Source organism: Stegostoma tigrinum, chromosome 42 (assembly GCF_030684315.1).
Source record: "Stegostoma tigrinum isolate sSteTig4 chromosome 42, sSteTig4.hap1, whole genome shotgun sequence".
NCBI lineage: Eukaryota > Metazoa > Chordata > Chondrichthyes > Orectolobiformes > Stegostomatidae > Stegostoma > Stegostoma tigrinum.
Window position 1 is genome coordinate 13,311,721 of NC_081395.1, and position 22,672 is coordinate 13,334,392.

Genomic DNA, 22,672 nt, shown 5'->3' on the forward strand with positions numbered 1-22,672 from the left:
GTTTTGGACCCCAATCCCATCAGTCTCAAGTTGAAGATACTCCGTGGAGTTTGTTGGATTGGGGAAGAATCCAATGCTACGGCCAGAAACACTAACTTTCCATCCACCCATCGAGGTGCCCAGTGTCACTAAACAGCGGTGACACTTCAATGCAGGCAAGGGAGCACTGAACAAGATCTCCCTCTATAGCCCATTGAGACCCAAAGTGCAGAAAGAGGCCATTCGGCCCACTGAGTCACCACCGGCCCTCTAAGCAGCATTCCATCCAGACACAGCATGCCCCCGTCCCCATATTTATCATCTCATCCACCTAGTCTGCACATGCCTGGTCACAATGGGGCAATTTAGCACAGCCAATCCACCTCACCTGCTCATTTTTGGACTGGCAGCACTCCAGTGCAGTCACCCACTTCTTGCCATAGCAGGCTGCCTCAAATGATCGCGTCAGAAATGAGAAGAAATGTTTTCCACCAAATGAAGTGAGGGCTCCCCAAATGGCGATTGCCTCAAATCAACGTCAACAACCCTCACCCTGTGCAAGCAATTCCTGGAAAAGATGTGATGTGCTCAGTCTGGAATGAAATGACGGTGTTAAGGGTGGGCTTTCAGAGCCAGGAGCTTCAGAGTTCATGGGAGTTTTACCGCGCCGCCCCCCCCAGCTATACAAAATGGAAATAATGCTGCAGGCCCTGGACCTAACTGCAGGAAACAGGACTGTCACAAAATCAATCCACAAAGAGGTCTGGATGTGCAGTTTACCATTTCAAATCCCATTTTCCAAGAGCAGGTGAGGCTACAAGTGAAAGTGACAATATCAATGCACCTAGCTGCTGCCTCACTGAAATGAAGCAGATTAATAATTCATATCCCATCCTAATAAACCAAAGCTTTCAGATTAATCTGACTGAGTGCCTCACTGCCTGTTCCACCTATTCTCTCTCTCTGTTTATTTGACAAGTGCTGGTCTGATTTCCATGTTTTTGCTGTTGGTCAGAGATGTTCAGTATTCCACTGTCTGTTCCACTCTTGACCTAATACTTTGTTTGTTCAAACAGCTATTACCATTCCCTTTGTCTTTTGATCCCTAATGTCTTTGCCGTTTAACCTTTCCCACTGCCGACCGTATCACATCACTTTGGTTTTATCACAAGTGCAGAAAGTGCTGGAGAAACTCCGTAGTTCTGGCAACATCTGCAGAGACAGGGAGTGAAACAGTTAAAGTTTCCCTTGGAATCTTATCCTTCAGTACTGAAGAAGGATTACTGGGTGTTAGCTCTGTTTCCCTCCCTGACCACAGACGCTGCAAGACCTGTGCACTTCTGTATGTTCCAGACTCCCAGCATCTACGCTGTTTTGATTTTATCAGAGTAAGAACCTCATTTTCAGGCTTGGTAGGCATGTTCTGCTGAACTTATAACTACGTATGAAATACAAACACAGCAATTATGAGCAGGAGGTCATTCAGCCCCTCAAGACTGCTCTGCAATTCAATAAGATCAAGGCTAATCTGCTTGTATTTCAAATTCCATATTCTCATCTATCCCCTGACCTGCTTGCCTCACAAGAATCTATTCTCCTCTGCCTTAGAATTACTCCCGGGTGGGATGTTCAGGAATCAGGGCTGGGTGCATTTTTGTTTGTAATTTATACAAATGATTTAGATGAGAATACAACAAGACTGGTGGTTTAGTGGACAGTGAAGAAGGTTAACTAAGATTACAAAGAGATCTTGATCAGTTGGGTCAATGGGCTGAGGAGAGTTTAATTTGGACAAATGTGAGGTATTGCATTTTGCCAAAACAAACAAAGGCAGGACTTATACAGTTAATGGTAGGGCCCTGAGCAGTTTTGCAGAACAGAGAGGCCTAGGGGTTCAGGGACATAATTCTCTGGGGTCTGCATCACATGTAGATAGGGTGGTTAAGAAGGCGTTTGGCATGCTCGTCTTTGTTGCTCAGACCACTGAGTATAGGAGTTGCTGGGTCGAGTTGAGGTTGTACAGGACGTTGGTGGGGTTTCTTCAGGCCACCCAGCTATAGAAAGGATATTATTAAGCTGGACAGTGAGACAGATGAGATTGCCAGGATGTTGCAGAAAATGGAGGGTTTCAGTTTAAGGAGAGGGTGGCTAGGCTGGGACTTCTTTCACTGGAACATAGGAGATGAAGGGGTGGCCTTCTAGATATTTATAAAATCATGGAGGGGATAGATAAAGTGAATGACGGGTCTTTTCCCTCGGGTTGGGGATATGCTGGGGGGCATATTTTTAAGGCGAGAGAAGAAAGAGTTAATAAAAGACACAAGGGGCAACATTTTTACACAACAGGTAGATTCGTGCGTGGAATGAACTGCCAGAAAAAGTGGTGGATGCAGCTAGTTACAACATTCAAAAGACATTTGGGTAGGTACATGAGTAGGTAAGGTTCGGAGGGATATGGGCCAAGCAAAGGCAGGTGGAATTAGTTCAGTTTGGGAACACGGTGGGGTCGACTGGTTGGACCGAATGATCCGTTTCCATGCTGTATGACTCTATAACTCTTCGGCAGTCAGTGCAAACGCCATGGGCCAAATGTCCTCTCTCTGCACTGTAGGAATCCTATGGTTTACTCATTCTAGGATTCAATCGGGCAAACCTCGCACTGCACAATTTTGAAATCCTTCTATAAATAAGATCAAATTCCTAGAATATTTGAGTTATGGTTTCACCAATTCCCTGTATAAGAATCATGCCCACTATATTAGAGCTGGTTATTTGGTTAAAGCTGTTTGGGGAAATCTTAAACTTAAAAATGGCCGGTTTGAGCTTGTTTCAGTGAGACGTTAAAATGTTAAATGCTCAAATCTGAACCATGCGGTGATACTGCTTGCTTAATGTAGGTCAGCCTGAGCAGTTCTGAAGTTCTAGAATCTCTCAGGTCACTGAGGCGAGAAGGGAGGCAATTTTCAGCACTGCTTGTGAGCCAAGACGTTGATTTCTTTCAGGTCCAACAAGCCAAAGCTCCCACACCCTATACAATCTCCACTCAGCATCCTCCCTGCAGCCAACACCCTCGCTTCTCTCTGAGGATCACCGAGCCACCCAGAGAGTCACACCCAGTTATTCCCCACTTCGGTAACTCTCCGTGCGCCAAACAGAGCTCCTGGAGCACAGTGATGCCATCTCTGCCTCTGAACCAGGACACTGTAGTCGCAAATCTCACCTGCTGCAGAGGTGCACAAATAACATCTCTGAACACGATGTTTTGAAAACATCCCGCACCCATCACCATGGGGTGGTGCTGACAACATCTGGCATATCCCTGGTGACACCTTTGCCACCTTCTGGTGTGTCCCTGGTAACACTGTTGCCAATATCTGCTGCATCCCTGGCAACATTGTCACCAATATCTGCTGCATCTCTGGCAACGTTATTCCCGATATCTGCTACATCCCTGGCAACATTATTCTCGATATCTGCTGCATCCCTGGCAACATTATTCCCGATATCTGCTGCATCCCTGGCAACATTATTCCGGATATCTGCTACATCCCTGGCAACATTATTCCCGATATCTGCTGCATCCCTGGCAACATTGTCACCAATACCTGCTGTATCCCAGGCAACATTGTTGCCAATATCTGGTGTGTCCCAGGCAACACTGTTGCCAATATCTGGTGATTCTCTGGCAACATTGTTGCCAACATCTGCTGCATCCCTGGCAACATTGTCACCAATATCTGCTGCATCCCTGGCAACATTATTCGCGATATCTGCTGCATCCCTGGCAACATTATTCCGGATATCTGCTACATCCCTGGCAACATTATTCCCGATATCTGCTGCATCCCTGGCAACATTGTCGCCAACATCTGCTGCATCCCTGGCAACATTATTCCCAATATCTGCTGCATCCCTGGCAACATTGTCGCCAACATCTGCTGCATCACTGGCAACATTATTCCCAATATCTGCTGCATCCCTGGCAACATTGTCGCCAACATCTGCTGCTGGCAACATTATTCCCAATATCTGCTGCATCCCTGGCAACATTATTCGCGATATCTGCTGCATCCCTGGCAACATTATTCCGGATATCTGCTACATCCCTGGCAACATTATTCCCGATATCTGCTGCATCCCTGGCAACATTGTCGCCAACATCTGCTGCATCCCTGGCAACATTATTCCCAATATCTGCTGCATCCCTGGCAACATTGTCGCCAACATCTGCTGCATCACTGGCAACATTATTCCCAATATCTGCTGCATCCCTGGCAACATTGTCGCCAACATCTGCTGCATCCCTGGCAACATTATTCCCAATATCTGCTGCATCCCTGGCAACATTGTCGCCAACATCTGCTGCATCCCAGGCAACATTATTCTCAATATCTGCTGCATCCCTGGCAACATTATTCCCAATATCTGGTGATTCTCTGGTAACAGTGTTGCCAACATCTGGTGTATCTCTGGCAACATTGTTGCCAATATCTGGTGATTCTCTGGTAACATTGTTGCCAACTTCTGGTGTATCTCTGGTAACATTGTTGCCAATATCTAGTGATTCTTTGGTAACATTGCTGCCAATATCTAGTGATTCTCTGGTAACATTATTGCCAATATCTGGTGTATCTCTGGCAACGTGTTCACCAATATCCGGTGCGTCTCTTGCAATATGATCACTCCTGTCTGGAAATCTGCCATCCTTACTTGGTTTGGAATACACGTGGCTCCTGACTCATAGCAATACATTTGACTCCCAACTGCCCTGGCAAGACACTTGGTTCAAGGGACAGGCAACAAATGCTGGCTATGTCACCAGTGCCCTCGTCCCATGTAAAATATAAAACTTAAACTAAAACTCAAACTGCCTGCTGGCTCCCGCTTCCTCTATCAGGAAGACCATTTGTCAGCAGGTGCCAAGCAAGGGTAGGTGTAATAAAATAAACTTCCTCTCACGTTTCAAAACTGAAAGGAAAGCTGGGGTAGAAGCAACATCCTACAGATGCTGGGGACTGGAAGCAAATATGGAGGAACTCAGTGAGTTAATGTTTTGAATCCAGTATGACACTTCTTCAGAACCTTCTGAAGGAGAGTCACTGGGCTTGGAGATGTTAACTCCGTTCTTCTCTCTCAACAGATGCTGCCTGACCTGAGTTTTTCCAGCACTTTCTATCTTTGCTTGTGAAAGCAAGGCTGCGTACTTTCTCTATTCCTTCCTGAGTGGTCACTGAACACTGCAGGTCTTGTGTTTCTGGGCAAAGTAAAAGGTAGATTATGCAGGCACTGCCATCACTGAAGAAGCACAGGATTACACAACATTACAATTAGGAACTAGGAGACAAGTCTCTTCTTGGGATGACATGCCCGATTAGTCCCACTGCTCTGTTCTTTTCCCATGGCTCCACACGTCTCCTTTTCAAGTATTTATATACGGGCCATCCTCCTTCCACTGCCCCTTCATGCAGTGAACTCCAGATCACAGCAATGTGCCTCGTTTAAAAAAAAAATTCCTCTGCTTCTTTTACCAACAAGCACATAGTTGTTTAGAGCACGATGGAGGCCATTCATTCGATCCGGTGCATGTCAGCTATCCATAGAACAATCCAGTCAGTCCCATCCTTTTATAACAAAGTGTGGAGCTGGATGAACACAGCAGGCCAAGCAGCATCTTAAGAGCACAAAAGCTGATGTTTTGGGCCTAGGCCCTTCATCAGAAATGGTCTTGGCCCAAAACGTCAGCTTTTGTGCTCCTAAGATGCTGCTTGGCCTGCTGTGTTCATCCAGCTCCACACTGTGTTACCTTGGATTCTCCAGCATCTGCAGTTCCCATTATCTTGAGTCCCATCCCTTTGCCCACTCTACCCTCATGACCACTGCATGTTTATTTCTCTCATGCAATTCCATCTGCAAACATCCACTCCATGCACCACTGTAACAGGAGTGTGTGTACCATCCACAAGATGCACTGCCGATATGTACTGAGGCTCCTTAGACAGCACCATCCAAACACACACTTCCATCTAAAGGAGCTAGGGCAGCAGATACATGGGAACATCACAACCTGCAGGTTCCGCTCTGTAAGAACATAGAACATAGTACAGCACAGACCAAGCCCTCCAGCCCACGATGTTGTGCCGACCATTGATCCTCATGTATGCACCCTCAAATTTCTGTGACCATATACATGTCCAGCAGTCTCTTAAATGTCCCAAATGACCTTGCTTCCACAACTCCTGTTGGCAACGCATTCCATGCTCTCACAACTCTCTGTGTAAAGAACCCGCCTCTGGCATCCCCTCTATACTTTCCACCAACCAGCTTAAAACTATGACCCATCGTGTTAGCCATTTCTGCCCTGGGAAATAGTCTCTGGCTATCAACTCTATCTATGCCTCTCATTATCTTGTATACCTCAATTAGGTCCCTTCTCCTCCTCCTTTTCTCCAATGAAAAGGGCTGATGTTCTCGTGTATCTGCTGCCTTTGTCCATCTTGGTGGTTAGAAGTTGTGATGTGCTGTCAAAGCAACCACGGTGAATTGCTGCAGTGGGCGGAGGAAGTCGAAGTTGACAGTGAGGGATGAATGCTAAAAAAGCGAGGCTGCTTTGTTCAGGAGGATATCAAGCTTCTTGAATGTTGTTGGAACGCTGGGGGAGGGGTGGTGATGGAAGTAAGTATTAAGGAGTACCTTAATGTGAGGACATGCCTGCAATATTGCACACAGTTTGCGTCTCCTTACCGAGGAAGGATGTTCTGGTGATGGACGGAGTGCAGCGAAAGCTTACCAATCTGATTCCAGTCTGATAGGACTGACGTTTTAAGATAGATTGAGTTGGTTAGGGTTCTATTTGCTGTGGTTTAGGAGAATGAGGGAGGATCTCATGGAAACCTATAAAATTTCAACATGTTTAGACGAGTGAGATGCAGGAAAGATGTTCCTGATGGTGAGGGAGTCCAGAAGAAGGGGTCTTCATTAGCAGATAAGGAAGGGACTGAGATGAGGAGAAATGTCTTCACCCCAAGAGTGATGAGCCACAGAAAACCTCGCTTTTTTAGCATTCATCCCTCACTGTCAACTTCGACTTCCTCCGCCCACTGCAGCAATTCACCGTGGTTGCTTTGACAGCACATCACAACTTCTAACCACCAAGATGGACAAAGGCAGCAGATACACGAGAACATCAGCTGAGGCCAAAACGTTGTGTTTTCAAGAAGGAGGTAGGTATAGCTCTTGTAGCTGAAGGGACCAAGGAATATAGGGAGAGGAAGGAATTAGGTTATTTCTTTCAATGATCAGCCATGATCATAATGAATGGCACAGCAGACTCAAGGGGCCTTCTCCTGCACCTAACTATGTAAGACAGTATAACAGAAATGTTTAGCAGATGAGAGAAGCACTGAACTGAACCAGTCTATGCCGTGATAAGTACAGATAATTGCGAAATGGTGGTAAGTGCGAGAGGAATGCCATTTTGAAGCTTGCAAGGCAAGGGAAGAGATAAACACTTTGATGTTGGAATTTCACCCAGTAATGTGAGACGGCGCTCCTTCCCTCGGCACAGAACCGGCTGCTTCCCAGCCCACGTATCCACTTCAAGTCCAGCAGTCGGTGATTTGTCGGGGCTAAAAACTAAACATCTTAAAAATGCAAGGGCTTCACTTCAATTCAAACTCAGAAAGCACTGAAACAGACTAAAGGCTGGGGTGGGGGAGGGTGTGGCCAGATGAAGAAAGCCTCGAGTGCAAGCGGTTGGCAGCTAATGTGTACCATGTCTCCAATATCACGCTCCATGCCTGGGGTGTAGGACTTGTTGCCTAAGGGCTTTGGGACTCCTTGCGACAATGTTGTAGATGCACCTCACTGGGTATAAATAGTACAGAGTCGGTGGACTTAGAGGTGTGAAAGTAGAGACGTTAGAAACGTGCAAAGGACACTGACTTGTATTAGATGGTGGAGTTCACAGAATAATCTTCCAATATTTTTGGATCCTGGTAAATCTCTGAAACCATGTACTTCAGTCATCTTAAATGTAATAAAGTGTGATATAAAGCCTGAATACAGTTTGCCCTCTCCTTGACCAGTTGATTTTGAATGTAAACTCATGGATATGGATCTAAAAACAGCGCAATGGGAATCAATGGTTTTGAAATCCTCCATGCTTGCTCTGGAACTTCATAGAATTATAGAATCATTGAATCCCTACAGTGTGGAAGCAGGCCATTCAGCCCATTGGGTCCACACCGACCCTCCAAACAGCATCCCACCCAGATGCACCCTGACTCTATCTGAGCATTTCTAACCCTACACACTATGGGCAATTTAGTATTGCCAATGCAGCTAACCTGCACACCTCTGGGCTGGTTCCAGGAATTAAACGCAAATCTCCAGAAATAACAGCTGTGATGGAAAAGTCAGGCTGGCGAAACTTTGCTTTTTTTCATATTTGGCTGAACAATCTGTGCTGCTAGCCGCACCAGCTGGGCGAGGGCGGGGTTGGGGAGTCAAACAGGAGCTACTCAGGCCGGTGAAAGATGACCAGAACAAGGGGGAACATTGGCTTAACGTAAACGAAGCAAGGGCAACGTGAGAAAAAAGAACATTCTCGCACAGAGTGGTGAGGGTGTGGGATGCATGGCCTGGAAATGTTGGGGAGGCACATTGCCAATGGAAGTATACTGTGCAGGGATTAAGGGGAAAAAGCAGGAAGTTATAACTGGGGATCGAACTGGTGCAGGTACAATGGGCCAAGTTGCCTCTTTCAGTGCCTTAACAATTCTGTGATACACAGAGTGCAAGTGTAAAGTTTTCAAGTCAGTGTTTTACTTCACCTCAGACACAACAAACCCTTGTGTCCCATTTAAGGATGTGGTATAGCACAATACAGGCCCTTTGGCCCATGATATTGTGCCAACCTATTATCCTACTCTAAGATCAATCTTCCCTGCACACCCTACATTTTACTATCCTCCATGTGCCTATCCAAGAGTTGCTTAAAAGTCTTCCACATCTAAAGCTTCCACATCTTTCCCATAATGAGGTGACCAGAACTGAGTGCAATATTCCAAGTGTGGTCTAACCAGAGTTTTATAGAGCAGCAGCATAACCTCATGGCTCTTAAACTCAATTCACCCGCCACTAAAAACCAACACACCATACACCTTCTTAACAACACTATCAACTTGGGAAGCAAGTGTGAGGGATCTATGGACGCAGACTCCAAGATCTCTCTGTTCCTCCACGCTGCCAAGAATCCTGCCATTAACCCAGTATTCCGCATTCAAATTCGACCTTCCAGAATGAATCATTTCATACTTTTCCGGGTTGAATTCCATCTGCCACTCTCTTTGCCCAGCTCTGCATCCTGTCAATGTCCCAGTGGAACCCACAACAGCCCTCCATGCTGTCCACAATTCCACCAACCTTTGTGTCATCGGCAAACTTACTAACCCACCCTTCCACTTCCTCATCCGAGTCATTTATAAAGATCACAAAGAGCGGAGGTCCCAGAACAGATCCCTGCAGAACACCACTGGTCACTGAGCTCCAGGCTGAATACTTTCGATCTATTACCACCCCCTGTCTTCTATTGGACAGCCAGTCTTGTATCCAGACAGCCCAATTCCCCTGAATCCTTTGCCTCCTTTCTGAATGAGCCTACCATGTGGAACCTTATCGAATGCCTTGCTAAAATCCATATACACCACATCCACTGCTCTGCCTTCGTCAACGTGTTTTGTCACATCCTTAAAGAATTCACTGAGGCTTGTGAGACATGATCTGCCCCTCACAAAGCCATGCTCACTATTTCTAATCAAACTGTGCTTTTCCAAATAATCGTAAATACTATCTCTCAGAATCCTCTTCAATAATTTGCCCACCACAGAAGTAACAGTGACCAGTCTGTAACTTTCAAGATTATTCCTATTTCCTTTCTTGAACAAGGGAATGACATTTTCCACCCTCCAATCATCTGGTACTACTCCAGAGGACAGTGAGGATGCAAAGATCATTGCCAAAGGGGCAGCAATCTCTCCACTCACTTCTCATAGTAATCTTGGGTATACCCCGTTTGGCCCAGGGAACTGATCTATCCGCATGTTTTCCAAAATTTCTAGCACATCATCCTTTCTAATATCAACCTGTTTGAGCATATCTTGACTCAGTGGGACAAACCTATCCAGTGCTTGTAGCAAATGCTTCCTGAACAACCTCCACATTTCTGTCGTGCATTTCCCCAAGAACATCTGATCCCAGTTGGTGCTCCACAGTTCTTACCTAATAGCATTGTAATTCCCCCTCCCCCAATTAAATACTTTCCCATGCCATCTGCTCCAATCTCTCTCCGTGGCTATAGTAAAGGTCAGGGAGTGTATGATCACTGTCACTGAAGTGCTCTCCCGCTGAGTGATCTGACACCTGGCCTGGTTCATTGCCAAGCACCGAATCCAATATGGCCTCCCCTCTAGTCAGCCTATTTACAAATTGAGTAATTGACAAATCCTTCCTGGACACACCTGACTAAATCTGCTCCATCCAAACTATTTGCACTTAGGAGGTTCCAGTCTATATTAGGGAAGTTGAAGTGACCCATGACAGCAACCCCATTACTTCTGCACCTTTCCAAAATCTGCCTCCCAATCTGTTCCTCAGGGTCTCTGTTCCTACTGGAGGGGGCTTTGAAAACTCACAATAAAGTGACTGCTCCTTTCCTGTTTCTGACTTCGACCCATACTGACTGAGCAGACACACCCTCCTCCACGACCTCCCTTTAGATTAGATTACCCACTGTGTGGAAACAGGCGCTTCAGCCCAACAAGTCAACACCGCCCCTTAGAGCATCCCCCCCTATAACCCACACACCCCTGAACACTACGGGCAACTTAGCATGGCCGATCCACCTAGACTGCATGTCTTTGAATTGTGGAAAGAAACCGGAGCACCCGGAGGAAACCCACGCAGACACGGGGAGAATGTGCAAACTCCACACAGACAGCTACCCGAGGCTGGAATTGAACCTGGGTCCCTGGTGCTGTGAGGCTGCAGTGCTAACCACTAAGCCACTGTGCTGCCCATTACATGCAACCAATTCTCACCCAGGCTAACTCTGCATTGACATGCAACTGTTACATAGAAACATAAAAGGCAGGAGCAGTAGTAGGCCATTCATCTCTTCATGCCTGCACCACCATTCAATATGATCATGATCGTGGCAATCTCAGTATCCCAGTCCTCCACTCTCCCCACACCCATTGATCCTTTTAGCTGTAAGGGCCACATCCAGTTCTCTCCTGAACATATCTTAGGAATTGGCCCCCAAAAGCTTCCTGTGAGAGAGACTTCCACAGGTTCACAGCTCTCTGAGTGAAGAAATTCTTCCTCATCTCAGTGTTGAATGGCTTACCCTTTACTCTTAGACTGTGACCCCTTGTTCTGGGCTTCCCCAACATTGGGGGCATTTTTACTGCATCTAGCCTGTCTAGTGCCATCAGGATTTTACATGTTTCTATGAGATCCTCCTCATTCCTTCTAAATTCCCGTGAGTACAAGCCCAGTCGATCCATGTTTTCCTCATGTGTCAGTGCTGCCATCCCGGGAATCAGTGTGACGAACATTTGCTGGACTCCCTCAAAAGTAAGAATGTCCTTCCTCACACGAGGAGACCAAAAGTGCACACGGTCCTCAAAACTGCACACAATACTCAAGATGTGGCCTCACCAAGGCCCTGTGTAACTGCAGCAAGACATTGTTATTTCCGATACTCAAATCCTCTTGCTATGAAGGCCAGCATACCATTAATTTTCCTCACTGCCTGTTGCACCTGCGTGCCAGCCTTCAGCGACTGTTCCACCGTGACACCCAGGCCTCGTTGCACCTCACCTTTTCCTAAACTGCCACCATTCAGATAATAATCTGCCTTTCTGATTTTTGTCCAAAGTGGAGAACCTCACATTTGCCCACACAGCCAGCCTGTCCATGCAGATGGCCTAACAGCCCTCTGCTTCTTCCTCTCCCGCAGATACAATCAGTCCCCCTCCAACAACACCCTAATCCGCTTAACAGAACTTTTTACCTTCACCCGGTTTTCACTTAAGTCCTCCCACTTCCTACAAAGTAAAAGGGGTGGCTATGGGCACCCATACGGGTGCGAGCTATGCGTGCTACTTCAGAGGGTACATGGAACAGTCCCTCTTCCACTGTTGCACCGGCACCATCCCTCACCTCGTCCTCCGCTACATCAATGACGGTATCGGCGCTGCCGCATGCTCCTGTGAAGAGCTTGAACAGTTTGTCAACTTTACTAACACCTTTCACCCCAACCTCAAATTCACCTGGACCATCTCCACTATCTCCCTCCCCTTCCTAGATCTCTCTGTCTCCTCATCTGGTAACGGTCTCAGCACTGACGTTCATTTCAAACCCAGCTACTAGGACTGCAACACCTCTCACCCACTCTCCCGCAAGAATGCGATCCCTTATTCTCAATTCCTCCACCTCCACCGCATCTGCTCCCAAGATGGAGCGTTCCACTCCCGGGCATCCCAGATGCCCTCCTACTTCAAGCCCCAGCTCAGTTGATTGAAAATGCCCTCAAACATCTCTCTTGCATTTCCTGCACTTCTGCCCTCAAACTCTCTCCCCCCAACAAAAATAAGGATAGAGATCCCCCCCCCCCACCCCCGCGGTCCTCAAATACTACCCCACCTACCTCCACATTATGTGCATCATCCTCCACCATTTCCGCCACCTACAATCCGAACCCACCACCAAAGAGATATTTCCTTCACCACCCCATCTGCCTTTCACAGGGACCACTCACTCCATGGCTCCCTTGTTCACTCCATGCTCCCCACCAACCCCACCTCAATGGCACCTTTTGCGACAACCACAGGAGGTGCTACACATACCGCTACACCTCCCCCCTCACCTCCATCCAAAGCCCAAGACAAACTTTCCATATCCGACAGGGATTCACCTGTACATCCTCCAACCTGTTCTACTGCAGCTTTTGCTCCCGATGTAGCCACCTCTACATCAGTGAGACCGAATGCAGACTCTGGGGCGGATTTGTGGTGCACCTATGCTCCATATGCAATCATCAACAACACTTTCCTCTTGTGAACCATTTTAACTGCCCCTCCCACTCCCTGGGGGACATGTCCATCCTGGGCCTCCTCTAGTGTCACAACGACACCACCCGCACTCTGAAGGAGCAGCACCTCACTTTCCACCTTGGGGGCCGACAGCCCGATGGCCTAAACATAGAAATGACCAGTTTCAAAATCTCCCCATTCCCAGCCTCATTCCATGTCCAACCGTCCTCCTCATCCCCACCTCCCTGGCCCGACACTATCTGTCCTTTTCCTTCACCACCTATCCGCCCCACACTCTACTGACCAATTCCCACTACCCCTACCTGCATCCACCTATTGCCATCCCACCGACCTCCCTGCAGCCCCATCCTGCTTCACTCTATTTACTTCCCAGCTCCCTTCCCACACCCCAGTTCTGATGAAGGGTTGAGGCCCGAAATATTGACACTCCACTTCCTCTGGCGCTGCCTGACTTGCTGTGTTCCTCCAACTCCACACAGCATTGACTCTGCCTCCAGCATCGGCAGTTCTTGCTACCTCCAGTCTGTCCTAGTCACCCTGCCGCCTCCTAGCATCCTCCTCACTGCACACACTGCCAGCCAGCTCAGGGTCGTCTGCAAATTTAGAGACATTGCATTCAATCCCTTCATTCAAATCGTTAACTACTGCCTAGTTCCATCTGGTCACAGGCATTCCTGCCTCGAGGATAGCGTTAGAGTCACTGCATCACTCAAGGCTAATGTTGCAGGGATATGGATTCAAATCCTGCCATGGCAGATGGTGGAATGTGAACTCAATTCCTAAAACTGAAAGTGAAAGGCTGGCCTGTGCATTGGAAACCATCATCAATTGGTGTGCAAAACACGCCTGGGTCACAAATGCCTCTCAGGGAGGGTGATCTGCCATCCTTCTCTGGGTGGGCCTGCACGTGACTCCAGGCCCACAGCAACCTGGCTGATTCTTAACCACCCTCCGAGATGCCAATCAGCTCCAGGGGCAATGACAGGCTGGCAACAAATGCTGGGGCGCCCCCCTGCGGGCAAATCAGAGAATCACATATTCCGACAGCGTTCCTGAATTTCTAGTTTTTGAGCAGAAGTGGAAGTGGCAAGGAGACTGAAGACCCCAACTCAAGAAACTGAACTTTCTGAGGGAATATAATAGAACGGTGCACCCAAGGGGGATATCGAGGAGTGTACATCTTCTGCTCAAAGGTGTGAGCTGAACTGCAGTACTCACATGCAACCATCAAAATGATGGAACACAGCACTGTCACTGTAAAAATGTGCTTTCAGAGCCAGCAGTTGTCCCACAGAACAACCTGACAAGCACTAAAATAAAGTCCATTAACTGCGAGAAGCCTAACTTGAAAGAAATGATCCATATCGTGTACAATGGAGCCCATATTTCATAGTCGTTTTGCAGTTTTCCCATCGGCAATACTCAAATGACAGGAGGCTTGTCTCAGTTCCCTGAAGGCAGCAAGTACCAGCCGGTCGTGCACCCAAGATTAACATGCAAAAGGGTCAAAGTGCGAGTGTCACGGAGGGCCAGGGGTCATTGGGCCTGTCCTGGGATGAATGTGGAGGGGTCCCTGTCAATGAATTGATACAGTGCAGCAGAAGCCCAGGGAGTGTGCTCTCAAAAAGCGCCAGGGGGTGGGGCAGTTGCAGTGCAGGTGCAGGCAGCTCCTTGTCTAGGGGAGAGTTCAAAGGCAGTCTGGCACAGTTTGGTGGGGATGGGGTTGGGGGGGAGACCCCTACTCCCCTCCCAGCCATGTGGCGAGATGTCAACAGAGGCAGCTGGTGCTCCCTAATCGGTTGGTGGCTCAATGTGGCTCCTGCGAGTATGGGCATGTTTCTGGCCAATGTCAGGATGACCTTTGTTCTGTTCACTCAAGGGGCATGGGCACCGGAGCATTTACTACCCTTCCCTAGCTGCCCCTCGAACTGAGTGGCTTGCTGCTACCGCCATTGGAGAGGACAGCTGGCAGTCAATCAACATATTGCCGTGGGTCAGGAGGCACAGATAGGCCAGACCTTCCCTGAAGGGCATCAGTGAGCCAGATGGGTTTTTCTTGACAAGTGGCAACAGCTTCACGGTCACCAGTAGGTTCTCAATTCCAGATCTTTTTTTTCAATTGAATTGAAATTCCACCATCTGCCATGGCAGGATTCGAACTGGGTCCCCTCAATATGAGCTGAGTGTCCTGGATAACAGGCCTGCGATAATACCACCAGGCCAACGTCTTCCCTCCGGGCAGCAGGAAGGGTGGGAAGACAGCCCATGTCTGCTGTCCCTAGGATCATTCTGCAAGGCCTCTGGCCTGTTGTTGAAGGCCTGTCACAATGGGGTCTCCCCGTCTGCAAACTCCTCCCACCCACAGCTGTGAAACCACAGAAACAGGAGCATGCCATGTGGCTCCCGAAGCCTGCTCTGTCATTCAACACAGGAGGATCCAACGTTCCTCATGTCCATTTTCCCCATGCCCCTAGATTCCCCAACTGTTGAAGAATTTCCACATCTCAGCCCCCAGCCATTTCTGGCGTCCTGCAAACCCTGCATTCCCGTTGCTCCACCATTAGCGACCGTACCTTCACCTGCTTGAAGTCCTAATCTCCGGAATTCTCTCCCAAAATCCCAACGGCCTCTCTCTCGCCCCACCCTTGGCTATTCACCCTATCCATGTCCCTCATGATTTTATAAATGTCTATAAAGTCACCTCTCAGCCCCAATGCTCGGGGGAAAATAACCCCACCCTACAAAGCTTCTCCCTGTAGCTCAAACCCTCCAACCCCGGCAACATCTTTCTAAATCTCTGCTGAATCCTTTAAAGTTTCACAACATCCTTCCTATAGCAGGGAGAGTGGAATGAATGCTGTATTCCAAAAGTGTCCTAACCAAGGTCCTGTACAGCCGGAACATGACCTCCAAACTCCAATACTCAATGCACTGACCAACAAAGGCAGCACCTCACATTTATCTAAATTAAACTCCATCTGCCACTCCTCAGCCCATTGGCCCATCTGATCAAGATCCCATAGTACTTTAAGGTAACCTTCTTTGCTGTCCAATACACCTATAACGTGCAGCGTGGAGGAACAGAGGGATCTTGGTGTGCAGATACATAGATCCCTTAAAATGGCCACCCAAGTGGACAGGGTTGTTAAGAAAGCATATGGCGTTTTGGCTTTCATTAACAGGGGGATTGAGTTTAAGAGTCGTGAGATCTTGTTGCAGCTCTATAAAACTTTGGTTAGACCGCACTTGGAATACTGCGTCCAGTTCTGGGCGCCCTATTATAGGAAAGATGTGGATGCTTTGGAGAGGGTTCAGAGGAGGTTTACGAGGATGCTGCCTGGACTGGAGGGCTTATCTTATGAAGAGAGGTTGACTGAGCTCGGTCTCTTTTCATTGGAGAAAAGGAGGAGGAGAGGGGACCTAATTGAGGTATACAAGATAATGAGAGGCATAGATAGAGTTGATAGCCAGAGACTATTTCCCAGGGCAGAAATGGCTAGCACGAGGGGTCATAGTTTTAAGCTGGTTGGTGGAAAGTATCGAGGGGATGTCAGAGGCAGGTTCTTTACGCAGAGAGTTGTGAGAACATGGAATGCGTTGCCAGCAGCAGTTGTGGAAGCAAGGTCATTGGGGTCATTTAAGAGACTGCTGGACATGTATATGGTCACAGAAATTTGAGGGTGCATACATGAGGATCAATGGTCGGCACAACATTGTGGGCTGAAGGGCCTGTTCTGTGTTGTACTGTTCTATGTTCTATAACTTTGGTGTCATCTGGGAACTTACTAACCATACCTCCTCAGCTCATATCCAAATCATTTATGTAAATGTCAAAAAGCAGTGGACCCAGCACCCAACCTTCTGGCACACTGCTGGTCACAGGCCTCCAGAGTGAAAATCAACTCTCCACCACCACCTTGTGTCTTCTACCTTTGAGCCAGTTCTGTATCCAGATGGCTAGCTCTCCCTGGATTCCAAATAATCTATCCTTGTTAACTGGTCCATCACGACAGCCTTCTCGAATGCCTTGTCTGCGCACGTTCAAGTTCCTGTGAAATGCCAAATCGTTAAGGGGAGGTGAGTATTGTTGGCAAAGTCAGTGTCTGATGGCCATCCTGAATTAGCCATGAAGCCAGAGGCTTGTTTGATGAAGGCAAAGTGCAGTAAGGAGTCAGTGGCATTGTAGTGGGCCTGGAGTCACATCTAGCCCAGAGCAAGTAAGGGCGGCAGATTCAGATGAGATTTTACAACCATCATTGATGGGCACTACCAACAAGGCTAATTTCGATTTCCAGGCTCTAACTGAACTCCAGTTGATCCAAGGCATGGCTGTGTTAACTGGATGCAATGAATTAAAGGTTCAACTCAGGAGCAGAGCAGACTGCTAGGCTTCCAGTGAGGGATGCCTTAGGGAATTGGACACCAACAATAAGTAAATTAGTTACCATCTACCGCAGATTTAGAGTCATAAAGGTCTACAGCATGGAAACAGGTTCTTCGGTCCTACTTGACCATGCTAATCAGTTTCCACAATTAAACGAGGCCCATTTGCCTGTGTTTGGTCCATATCTCTCCAGACCTATCCCATTCATGTACCTGTCCAAATGTTGCTTAAATGACAAAATTGTATTCGAGTCCACCACTACCTCTGGCAGTCCGTTCTAGACACTCACCACCCACTGTGTGTGGGGGAGAAACACCGCCCCTTTGGGGTCTTTCTGTGCCTCTCCCCTCTCACCTTTAACCTATCCCCTCCAGCTTTAAGCGCACCCACCATGGGCAAAAGCTGCTGGCTCTCCCTAAATTGCACCTCTCATGGTTTTACAGACTTCTATAGGGTCACCCCTCAGTCTCTTATGCTCCAGGGAAAAAAGTCTCAGTCTGCCCAACTTCAAATCTTCCAGTGCAGTTACCATTATATTAAATCTTCTCTGCATTTTTTCTAGTTTAATAATGTCATTTACAGGAACATTCGTATGATCTTAGGAACAAAGCAGCAGGACTAGGCCATTCAGACCCTCTGAGCCTACCCAACCATTAAACAAAAACAAAATGGCTGATCTCAATGCCATTTCCTTCGTCTATCTCTATATCGGAATCACCAATGCCATAACATCCAGGGCTATGGCTAAATGCTACATTGTGGGATCAGTGTAGATAGTTCAGCACAGACTCAATGGGCTGAAGGGCCTCTTCTGTGTTCTATGAACTCAACGATGCAGAAATGTTACGGCACAGAAGGAGGCCATTTAGCCCATTATGCCCTCACCGGCTCTTCAACCAAGTGCCATTACTTTGTGCCAATGTCCCACCTTTCCCCTCCATAGTGGCTCCATCCAATGCATACCCCCCCATCATGAATGCCTCAATTGAACCTGCCTCTCCCACATTTCCAGGCAGAGCATCGCACACCCTAACTACACGCTGACTGAGTTGCCTCACCTCACCCTTGCTTCTTTTGCAGATGACTCTGCCGCAAAAGATGCCGTTTGGTGAAAAGAGAGTCATTAACTCTGCCAGGTCCCCCACTGTGCTCTCTGATCACCTCATGTCCCTTCTACAAACACTGCACGGCTGTTGTTTAATCTCTGCACACTGACAAAGACTTTTCTTTATCCAATCATTAGCAGCAGCACGGTGGCTCAGTGGTTAGCGCTGCTGCCTCAAAGCGACAGAGAGCCGGGTTCCACTCCACGCTCGGGCGACTGTCTGTGTGGAGTGTGCACATTCTTCCTGTGCCTGCATGGCTCTCCTCCGGGTGCTCCGGTTTCTTCCACAGCTCGAATATGTGCTGGTTAGGGCGGGTTAGTCATGGGGAAATGCAGGGATACAAGGATAGGATAGGGCAGGCGGGGTGGGTCTGGGTGGGGTGCTCTTCGGAGGGATGCTGTGGCTGGTTTCCGCACCACAAATCATAAGAAAATCCCCCTTTGGAGCCCAGAATGGGAAGGCGAAGAGGAATTATTCCCCCTCTGTGCAAAATCATGGATTTTTTTCAGAATACAGCCTCAGGCCTTCAGAAGGTCATCTGTTTCCTGTCCATCTATCATCAGATATCTGAATTTCTCCTGCTTGTGATGAACAGTAACATTTTCTGATGTTGCTGTGTGCGAATATGAATGTTATCTGCAATAGCAGCCACTTGCTCCTTGAACTGTGGAATTCACAGAAAACGATTTAAACTGACCTGAGCTAGTTGGAAATTGAGGGCAGGGGTTGTCTAGGAGATTGGCAGCATTTGCAGAAAATGACCGTAGCCAACGCTTCAGTTAACCATGCAGGACAAACAGAGCAAGTGTTGATGGGGATAGTTTATCAAACTGAAATCCTCAGTCCCGAGCTACGGAGGAATTAAAGCAACAACAGCTGGCCCAGCCTCATGTCTCTCCTGAACACGGGGTCACCCAGTCAACATTTAAGATCCATAGTGGGCTTAACAGGGTAGACGAGGAGTGATGACCACCAACAGTCTGTCCTGGTCCACCTATGTTGGTGTGAAGGTCAAGAAGACACAACAACACTTCTACTTCCTCAGGAGGCGAAGGAAATTCAGCATGAACGTACAGACACTTACCAATTTTATAGATACACCACGGAAAGCATCCTATCCGGATGCAGTATGGCTTGGTACTGCAACTGCTCTGGCCACCACGGTAAGAAACTACAGAGAGTTGTGAACACAACCCAGTCCATCATGCAAGCCAGCCTACCATCCATTGACTCCATCTATACTACTCATTACCTCGGGAAGACAGCCATCATCAAAGACTCCTTCCACCCCAGTTATAATCTCTTCCAAACTCTTCATCGGGCATAAGAGCCAAACTTAAACACCCGTACCAACAGGTTCAAGAACAGCTTCTTCCCTGCTGTTATCACACTTCCAAATGGACCTCTCAAATTTTGAATGGGCTGTTGATCTTGCTTTTTGTACACCTTCGCTGCCGCCGTAACATTGTACTCCCAGCTCTGTTCTACTATCCTAATGCATTTTGTGTGATATGGTCTGCCTATACTGGACACAAAACAAAACTTTTCACTGTACCTAGGTACACGTGACAATAATAAATCAAATGAGAAAGGTCAATTCCTGTTGTGGGAGAGTCCAGGTCCGGAAGGCATAAGTGGAATTTAAGACAGAGTTGCAGAGGACTCTGGTGGACTTGTTCTACTCTTTCATCCCTTTAACCCCAAGTGCTCGATCTGTCTCTGACTCAGAGGCGAGTTGTCATTAGCCAAAAGTCTATTGAGGCTGGTTTGTTAAGAATATTCAAGGCTAAGGTAATCAGGTTTTTAATCAGGATCAGAATCAAGGGGAAAAGGCAACAGAATGGAGTCGAGGATTATCAGACTGGCCATGAATGGTGAGGCAGTCGATGGGCTGAATGGCCCACCCCTGCGCCTGTGTCTTATGGTCTTCTGGTAACTGTGAAACTGAAAACGATCACAAGATGGGCGGCCTGATGTTTTATGCATCCCTTGTTCCAATGGCGTTAGCTCTTGGTTAATGTCCTGCCCTTGCTGGCCAATCACAGCCCGCCTTTCAGTCATAGGGTTGTGAGTTCAAGGCCTCCTCCTGGTCCTGCTCACCTTGGATGACATGCCAACACCACTCTGAAGGAGCGCAGCACTGCCAGAGATGGAGGCAGTACTCAGGGTTATACAGTACGGAGTAGAAGAGCAAGAGCTCGAGTTGGTCGATCAGTCAATGGTCAGAATGAACAGTTCAACAGGCTGGAATGGCCTGCTCCCGCTCCTAGTTTCTGTTTGGATCAGACAGCAGATAAATAAGAATGGCAGGTTAGGGACATTGAGATGAAGGTCTCCATTAATTGCAGGCATTATTCATTGAGTTTAAATTCCATAGCTGCTGGGATTTGAATCTATGTCACCACTGCATTGCACACAGGTCTGTGGATTACGAGTCCACGGATATTACCATGATACCACTGTGTCCAACTGTTGGCATTCACTAGCTAGCTAGTTTTCACTTTATCTTTCTCTAGTTATTTATCACTCTTCCCAGTGTGGAAGCTTGTAAAGTTTTTCTAATAAGTGTGGAACAACATATGCAGGCAAATGGGTCTAGTTCAATTTAGGATACCTGGGCAGCATAGACAAGTTGGGTTAAAGGGTCTGTTTCCACACTGTATGACTCTATAATCCCAATTAAAAGATGATCTATTGGTGGATTCTTTGTGGGATCCAAAGGTCAGGAAAGGTCTTACAGGAATTGAAGTCGGATCAGAGAATCCCTATGGTGTGTAGGGAGTCCATTCAGCCCATTGAGTCTGCACCAACCCTCCAAACAGCATCCTACCCAGGCCCACCACCCAAACCTATAACCCTGCATTTCCAATGGTTAATCCACCTAACCTACATAAAAACCTAAAGAACTGTGGATGCTGTAAGTCAGGAACAAAAACAGAAGTTGCTGGGAAAGCTCAGCAGATCTGGCAGCATCTGTAAGGAAAAAATCAGATTTGACGTTTCAGGTCTGTTGACCCTTCCTCAGAACGTTCTGTAGACCCAGAATGTTAACTCTGACCTGTTCTTCCCTTCACAGATGCTGCCAGACCTGCTAAGCCTTTCCAGCAACTTCTGGTTTTGTTTCCACCTAGCCTGCACATCTTTGAACTACAGGAGGAAACCCATGCAGACATGGGGAAAATATACAAGCTGCACACAATGTGTTGCCTGAGGCTGGAATTGAACCAGGGTCCCTGGTGCTGTGAGGCAGCAGTGCTAACCATCGAGCCATCATGCTGCCCCCACAAGCCTCTTGATTTACGCATGCATTTGCTTTTTCTTGTGTTTTCTTCCACTATCCCCTTGATTCACTTGTATTTGTAACTTGGCACCTTGCTCATACACAGGCTGTACAAAGTCTTAAAGGAGTGTATTAATAAGCCTGAATGCTAGACTGAGGCAGCACTTTAAAACCACCCTTGGTGCCCATTGGCACCAACTGGAAGCTTGTTTCTCAGCAATAGACTGCTTTCACACAAAACAGTGATTGTTCCCAGAGCCAACATAAAGCTGTTTGTCCTTCGGATCTGCAGCTGCTTGTCAGTTCCTCTGCTCGATTTTGTCGCACTAATGATACCACCTTGGCTATCACGTTCAAATTTTTAAAGAAAGCAAAACAACCTCCAAGACATTTTAGGGTCGCAATCGGAACGGGAGGAGGCCATTCAACCCTTGGGCACGTTCTGCCGTTCATCAAACTGTTGACGGATGTGTAACTCCATGCTACTTAAATCTCACACGTTCCACATCTCTTAATCCCCCGATCCAATCAAAATGGTTTCAAGGGTTGCGGGTGTCTGGGTGAAGCCAGCATTTGTTGCCCATCCCTGACTGCCCCTGGACAGAGTACTTTGCTAGACCTCATCCAATAAGATTACAGCTTATCTGGTTACTCCATATTCATGGCTACCCCCAATAACCTTTGACTCCCTCAAGAATCTCTCTAGCTCAGTCTTACAAACGATGCTCTCTTCCACCACTCTCTGCATTTCGAAGATATTGCGAGAATAAATGAATTCTCCTCATCTCTGTCTTAAATGGGACGCCCC

The 22,672-nt window shown here is 47.6% G+C and overlaps 1 protein-coding gene across 17 annotated transcripts in view; it reads right to left on the bottom strand.

The window, feature by feature from the left end:
• Positions 1 to 22,672, bottom strand: part of LOC125449241 (pyruvate carboxylase, mitochondrial-like) — a 765,853-nt gene that overhangs the window by 394,262 nt on the left and 348,919 nt on the right. The window lies entirely within an intron of this gene.